The sequence below is a fragment of the Mus caroli genome, chromosome 3 (genome assembly GCF_900094665.2).
Source record: "Mus caroli chromosome 3, CAROLI_EIJ_v1.1, whole genome shotgun sequence".
Lineage (NCBI taxonomy): Eukaryota > Metazoa > Chordata > Mammalia > Rodentia > Muridae > Mus > Mus caroli.
Genome location: NC_034572.1, coordinates 65,840,702 through 65,849,321, shown reverse-complemented (window position 1 = coordinate 65,849,321; position 8,620 = coordinate 65,840,702).

The window sequence follows — 8,620 nt, the reverse complement described above, 5'->3', positions numbered from 1 at the left end:
CATTAAAAAATGGGGCTCAGAGCTAAACAAAGAATTCTCACCTGAGGAATACCAAATGGCTGAGAAGCACCTGAAAAAATTGTCAGCATCCTTAATCATCAGGGAAATGCAAATCAAAACAACCCTGAGACTCCACCTCACCTCAGTCAGAATGGCTAAGATCAAAAATTCAGGTGACAGCAGATGCTGGCAAGGATGTGGAAAATGAGGAACACTCCTCCATTGTTTGTGGGATTGCAAGCTTGTACAACCACTCTGGAATTGGACATAGTTCTACCAGAGGATCCTGCAATACCTCTCCTGGACATATATCCAGAAGATGTCCCAACAGGTAAGAAGGACACATGCTCCACTATGTTCATAGCAGCCTTATTTATAATAGTCAGAAGCTGGAAAAAACCCAGATGCCCCTCAACAGAGGAATGGATACAGAAATGTGGTACATTTACACAATGGAGTACTACTCAGCTACTAAAAAGAATGAATTTATGAAATTCCTAGGCAAATGGATGGACCTGGAGGGCATCATCCTGAGTGAGGTAACTCAATCATCAAAGAACTCACATGATATGTTCTCACTGATAAGTGGATATTAGCCCAGAAACTTAGAATACCCAAGATATAAGATATAATTTGAGAAACACATGAAGCTTGGGAAGAATGAAGACCATTGTGTTGAATCGTTGCCCCTTCTTGGAATTGGGAGCAAGGTACCCATGGAAGGAGCTACAGAGACAGAGTTTGGAGCTGAGATGAAAGGATGGACCATCTAGAGACTGCCGTATCCAGGGATCCATCCCATAATCAGCTTCTAATCACTGACACCATTGCATACACTAGCAAGATTTTGCTGAAAGGACCCTGGTATAGCTGTCTCTTGTGAGACTATGCCAGGGCCTAGCAAACACAGAAGTGGATGTCCACAGTCAGCTATTGGATGGATTTCAGGGACTCCAATGGAGGAGCTGGAGGAAGTTCCCAGGGAGCTGGGGGTATCTGCAACCCTATAGGTAGAACAACAATATGAACTAACCAGTACCCCGGAGCTCTTGACTCTAGCTGCATATGTATCAGAAGATGGCCTGGTCAGCCATAAGTGTAATGAGAGGACCATTGGTCGTGCAGACCTTATATGCCTAAGTACAGCAGAATGCCAGGGCCAAGAAGTGGGAGTGGGTGGGTGGGGGACTGGTTGGGGGAGGGTCTGGGGTACTTTTGGGATAGCATTGGAAATGTAAATGAAATAAATACCTAATAATAATAATAAAGAAATATAAATGAAAGGACAGCACACTTTGCCAGGGAAAGCTCTCTCTCTCTCTAAATAAAAGTGAGATAAACAGGAAACAAACAAACAAAAAAATAACAACAAAAGAAAATTTTACATGATGTTCTATGTTATTAACTACCCTTATTGCTTTTCAGCACAGTGAATATTTTCTATGTTATCGAAAGTCTAGCAAAGAAAGATGGAAGTAATTTTTTTTCTTTTTTTTTTTTTTTAATAATATGCTGGCACACGCCTTTTTTTTTTTAAGATTTATTTATTTAATTATATGTAAGTACACTGTAGCTGTCTTCAGACACTCCAGAAGAGGGCGCCAGATCTTGTTACGGATGGTTATTAGCCACCATGTGGTTGCTGGGATTTGAACTCTGGACCTTTGGAAGAGCAGTCGGGTGCTCTTACCCACTGAGCCATCTCACCAGCCCCTTTTTTCTTTTAATAACAATCACTATTTAAATACTAACTTCCTAGTAAAAGGTAGAAAAACTGAAAATATTGAAGAAAACACTTTGCATGTGCTAATAGATAAACTAAAAGGGGCACTTGAAGCTAAAGTCTTCACATTTTATGCTTCCTGAATTTGCTAACATTACCTTACATTGTGTTGTCATCATTTTGATAGAGAAATATAAATTGTTGTGAGCTATTGCTTCCTTGCATTGGCTTCCTTGCATAACACAATCACCCCCAGGCTGGGGTTAATCACACACTGGATGATTTAAAGTATAGGAATTCATTTACTAGTAAGTATAGAGCATAGTAGTATAAAATAGTGAAATGCTAGTATGCAGGTAGTGTTATTATGCTCAGCTTTTTCTTTATATATGCACACTACTTGATTTTTTTTTAAGTTGGACTTGGCAGGTAAGGGTTGGGAAGAAGGGCAGGGGGAGGGAATAGGGGACCTTGGGGATAGCATTTGAAATGTAAATGAAAAAATATTTAATAAAAAAAGACAAAAATGTTGCTTATGGATTTCACTTAGCCTTAGACCTTATTAAAGGTCTGTTTTCAAAGATGGGAGTTCAAGCTTCTCTACATGAATCTGGATTTTTGTTTCATAACAAGCGATACTGAAAGTATTTCACAAATGGTAGATCATGGCACAAACTGCTCAACATGAGGGAAAAAGAATGATCAGGGAAATATCATGAATTCTTCAATCTTTACAAATGACTTTTCTTTCTAATTGAATCTATTTATTGACCTTTTTGGCTTCATTAACCATAGTCTAAATACATCTGACATCATAATGATTACACCCCATTAACTTCTCAATAGTAATATTTATCCATAACACTTGCAACTTACACATTAAATGCATAATATGTGTGTATAGTACAGTATTAACATTAAGTTTCTCAGCTGGATGCTGCTATAATCTGCAGGTAATGGCTATAGTCATCAGAAAATATGCTCTTGGAAAAAATCAACTGTGTCAATATGCTGTAAGTGAAATACATATCACAAGAAGACCGTAATTGTGATCATTGGTTGAATATCTAGCTTTCTAATTAAGAAGTAATACTTTCCATTTCTGATATAGATTACACTTTTATTGTTTCTTAGAAAAAATTATCCAAGTTCCCATTTCTTTGGATTAAATATGATAATGTCATCAAATTTAATGTACTTTCTGTTTAGATTTCTGGCAAACTGTGATAGCATTTATTTGAGATATTAAGGGGAGTTTCACATCTAAGAAAGAGAAAAAAATGTATAGAAATAATTAAATGTTGCTTTACTACTTTAAACCTTATCAAGTTTTAGTTAATTGTCTAATGGTTCTTACTAATTATGTAACATTTCTCAAAGTCTTTCTTCCTAAGGTTTTCTGACTCATGAATCTTTAACAATGGTATTGTGGTAGTTTGTATGGAATGGCCCTTATAGAGTCATATATTTGAATGCTTGGTCCTCAGTTGGTGGAACTGTTTGGTAAGGATTGGGAGGTCTGAACTTGTGTTGTTTAAATGTGGTTTGGCTTTGAGGTTTAAAACCTACATGCTATTCTGGGTTAGTCCTTTCTCTCTGCTTCATATAAACCATCAGCTACTAATCCAACATCATGCCTTTCTCTCTGCTTTGATGATGGTCATGAACTCACTTTTTCAAAGGAAGCTTAATAAACTCAATAATCCATAAGTTTTCTTGGTTGTGGTGTTTCAGCACCAGAATAGGAAAGTAACTAAGAAAAGCATAAATTCTTGCTTCAGTGACAATAAAAGACATCTCAGTGTTGTATTCCTTACGTTTATAAAAGTTTCTTTGATGAAATGAAGACTTCATCATTGCATGGTTTTAATGTCTTAATAACACAAAGCAGACAGACATGAAGAGAGGAAAGATGAATATCATAGTCCTATGAGAAGACTAAGCTCCTGAATCATCAATGGAAGCCACTCACCATAAAACGTATAGATTAGAGTTTAAGCCATGAGGGTTTCAATCACTGCTCTCCATTCATTTGCTACATGTTAAGATATAGTCCCCTTATTACAGAGATCCTAAATTCAATTCTCATTCTCAGGAACCACATGCCATGTCCCAACTCTTTAAAATGGGATCTGATTCTCTTTTCTGGAGATAGAACACTCATATACATAAAAATAAATGAATAGATACATACTTTTCAAAAATTGAGCTTAATAATATTATATAAAATGTCATATGAATCATTATGAATTTTGCCATGTTTCAAATATAAATTAATCCCACCCAAAATTGTATTTTAAAGAGTCTCTTCTTATTCTGTGATGCATCACTCCGAGATGATTGAATCTTCAGAGTTTTTTCATAAACAATGATGGGTTCATAATTTGTTGGCATTACTGAAGGATCAGAGAAACTCTTGAAGGTCAGGCCTAAACTGAGATGTAGTTCAGCAAAGCATCTTGGGGTGTCCTGTCTAGTTCTGGGGCACTTCCTGATGTTCTCTGTATTTTGGCTACCAAAGCGAGCACTTATAGCTTGCCACATCAGTCTGCTATGACATTCTAACTCATCGGAAACTCAGAAAAAATGGATCTAGTTGATTTTAGAGCCTGAGCCATTAGTGTTTTGTTCAAGAGATTGTCTCCTGTGCCAATGTGTTCAAGGATGTTTGCCACTTTCTCTTCTATGTGACTTAGTTTATTCAGTTTTATGTTGAAGTCCTTCATCTATTTGGACATAATTTTGTGCAAAGTAATAAATATGGATCTATTTTCATTCTTCTAATTATAAACATCTAGTTAGGCCAGCACCATTTGTTGAATATGCCTTTTCCCTGCATTGCATGGTTTTGGCTTCTTTATCAAATATCAAATGTCTATATGTATGTGGGTTTATTTCTGGGTCTTCTATTCCATTGGATGGTGGGTTTGTTTCTCTACCAACCAATAACATTTAGTTTTTGTTTTGTTTTGCCATTATTGCCATGCATTGTAGTGTCACATCAGGGATGGTGATTTCTCCCGAAGGTCCTTCATTGTTCAGTATTGTTTTCACTGTTATGTTTCTTGTTTGTTTGTTTGTTTGTTTTTTGTTTGTTTTATTTCATTTTCTTTTTCCTTCCATATTCAGTTGAGAACTGCTCTTTCAAGGTCTATAAAAAATGTGTTGGATTTTTAATTGCGAGTTATACTAGAAATGAAGTTACTGAGAATGGAGCAGAGACTGATGGAATGGACAACCAAAAAGCGGCCCCAGTTGAGCCCCGTTCCATGGGCGAGCACCAATCCCTGACACTATTAATATTACTTTGTTACCTTTGTGAACAGAAGCATGTTGTCCTCTGAAAGGCTCCACCTAAAAGCTGACTCAAACAGATACAGAAACTCACAGCCAAATAGTTGATGGAGCTTGGGGACTCTTATGGAGGAAGAGAAGGAATGATTATGGGCCATGGAGGAGATAGGAACTCCACAGGAAGACCAACAAAGTAAACTAACTTGGACCCTTGAGGCTTTCAGAGTCAACCATCAACCAAAGAACACACACGGGCTGGACCTAGGCCTCCCCTTATATACGTATCATATGTGCAAATTGGTTTTCGTGAAGGTTCCGAAAAACTAGAGTGGGGGCTATCCCAAAAACTATTGGCTATCTATGGAATATGTTCTTCTAGTCTGGCTGCCTTGCCTGGCCTCAGTGGTAGAGGAAGAATCTAGCCTTGCAGAGAATTGAAGTACCAGGGTGGGGAGATATCCAAGGGGTCCTTACCTGTACAGAGGTAAAGGGTTGGAATGGGTGAAGGATAGTGGTGAGGGATTATGGGGAGGGGTGCAATGAGTTGGATGTAAAGAGAATAAGTAAAAAGTAGAATTAAATTAGAATCAAAATAAAACAATAAAAAAGGAATCATACACTTTTAAGAAAGTATATAATTTAATGCTAGTGGAAATTTATAAGATTAGGATGTATTAATATTTAAAATAAGCTGAAATAGCCCCAGGTTGTTAATAATCAAAATTAGCAAAAGGACAATATAAATTCTAGCCTGAGAAAAATGTGGAGTATAAGTAGAGAAACCCCAAACCTCAAGTTAGATAGTGAGATGTTTGTTGGCAAAGCAATTTAAATAGCTTATTCAGACATTTGAGGAAAAGTTCAATAGGTAATTATTTATGCTTCTTTAGAAAAAATAGTTGAGAGCCAGGGAGAGAAATTAAGAAGTTGATTCATTATTTCCTATTGAGTTTTGCCTGTTTGCAGGTGGTAATTAACTGAAATATTTCCAGTTGTGTCAAAGGAAGTAACATTAGTTATTTTGAGAAAAGGTCATAAATGATGATCAATTTTTAATTACTGCCCCACATCCCTTGGAAGCTGACCATTCTCACCTGTAAACAATGTTATGAATGAAGAATTGCAATTACCTCAACATATTCCTTGATCAAAGTTCATTTTTAATAGCAAACATATGAACATATTTTAATATATATGTATATATATATACATATATATATACATACATATATATACATACATATATATGTATATATATGTGTGTGTGTGTGTGTGTGTAAATTCTTTCAAGATTCCAGAAACTTAGGGAGAGCATCATTTGGAGACTGCCTTTTCACACTTCTCTCAGTGAGGATTTAGCAATGTTGTTCGATATTCAGGTTTTTTTCTTTAAATCTGCAAAAATCCTTGTACCATCCCAGAGTTGTTTCAGATTGGTCATGAAAACTTCTATCAATTAAATTATCAAAGTTTTGAAATAAATATAAAATACACAAGTGAAGATTGTATGGTAGACAAATCTTGGTCACCCATATTTTTTAAGAATTATTAGAATGTCATTACATGATGAGCTGTAAATCAGACACACATGCAGATATATGTATATAGATGCAAATATATGGATATATACATATATTAACAAAAATGAAAGACAACAAACTTAATAGAAACAATTAAAACAGAAGAGTTAGTTATATACATATATGAAAATTAGGGAGAACTCTGCTTTCAGGCAATGACAAACACATGTAGACTCCTCTTCTGTTTTGTTTCTCATGGGTATTAAATTTCTCTGCCTTTGATTTAAATGATCTCACATGTCTCTTTTTGATTAGGCCAATGTATTAAATTTGGTTAACCTTCTCTGTGATTCCTGGAATTGTCTTTAAGTGAATTTTGATATTATATTGAATCTGCATATGTACATTTTTCTGTAACAAAATGGACTTACTGTTTTACTAAACTAACAAAATATCAAAAATTATGACATCAGTTTTAAGAGTACTTGTTCATTTCCCTTCTATTTCCATAATTTATGTTCAATATCACTATCAACTTTATTTTCTAGACTTAATGTAGTGTTATGTCCTTTTACTAGCATAAGGCATGACATAGAACAATGTAATAACAAGATGCATCAATTTGGGTCATATATGTAAATATGCACACACATAAAAAGTATGCACAATGTTTTCCTGCTACCAAAAATTAATAAAGTGTGGGATGCTTAAAATATATACATCATTCTACCAAGACCCCTGGTAATGTTCAAGGAGACACTCCGTGGGTTGTGTTGTTTTTTTATTGGTCACAGAGCAGGTACATTCCTGTTTTGATCCTAGCTTGATGGCTGCCTTGGTGGCCAAAGCTGTTTTATATCTAGTATTCATAAAAATCAAATCAAATTATATCCAGGGAGCACAGTATCCCTGTGTACTGCCAGGCTACATACAGAGGTAGACAGAGACCTGGGTACTGCCATGTCACGTACAGACCAGCTCTCCAGTGCACTACAAAGACTGTCGTAGATACCTGCTTATGTCTGTATCATGCAGCAGGGATGGAAGCTGTCATCCAGAGTTCCCCTACCCCCAGCCAGGTGGCCACCCTGCAGCAGAGCCACCACAATGTTCGAGTATGTTGTTGTCAGATGGGAGAAAAAGAGAAGTGGAGCTGCTCCAGTGTTATAAAGAGAGAAGGAACTGGAGACTTCAAGGATAGAGAGGAGTAACCACTTGCAAGTGGCCAAGCCCTGCTGTTGGGAATGTAGTGATTTCCCCGCCTGAGCTGCTGTTGAGAGTCATGTCTGAGTTTCTGCTTATGTAGCTAAAGTGATTGGTATTATGTCTATGGCTCAGATTACCACTAGGAAACATGGGGATGTCCTTAGTCAAGAGAACTACATGGATTTCCAGGGACTGTTGATACATGGCCTTGCCTGTCACTGGATGCAGCTCTCTGGAGAGCTGACCCCATGTCTCACCTGGGACAACACCTGGGCAAGACAGTTGATCTGGCCCTGATGAAGAAGGCACAAGAAACGATGACATGAGAGCATGGAAGCTAGCCCCCTAACTGGCTGGAACTCTTGGAAAAGTCATCCCCCATACCTTGACTAGGGAGCACAGTAGAGTTTGTTCTGGAGGTCTGGTGTGGATAAGATGGCCCTGGGGACATGAAAGCAGGACAGCTGATCCTGCCTCTTGCTAATGGTCATTGGCATAGTGGGCATTGTGGACATAGTTGGAAAAGTGTTTGAGAAATTGTCCAGGTGGTGAGGATAAGGAAGAGTCAACTTTATGACCACTCAGACCCATATCCAGAGATAACCCCAAAATCTTCACCATAAACAAATGGTTGGAAAACAAAAAAGAGCCAGCATGGCTGATCTAACATTTCAGGATATTGTTAACACTATGTAACAATGGGATGACTGGAAGAGGTCCTGATGATAATCCAATATTGATGGTGTCACAGAATCCAGAGACCTAGAACAAGACTAATGACTGACTCATTGCAATGAGCACTTGCAGGGTGTGTGGACAGAGGGGTATACTATCTTACTCAGAATACTGTGAAATACTATATATTACTCTCAAGGAA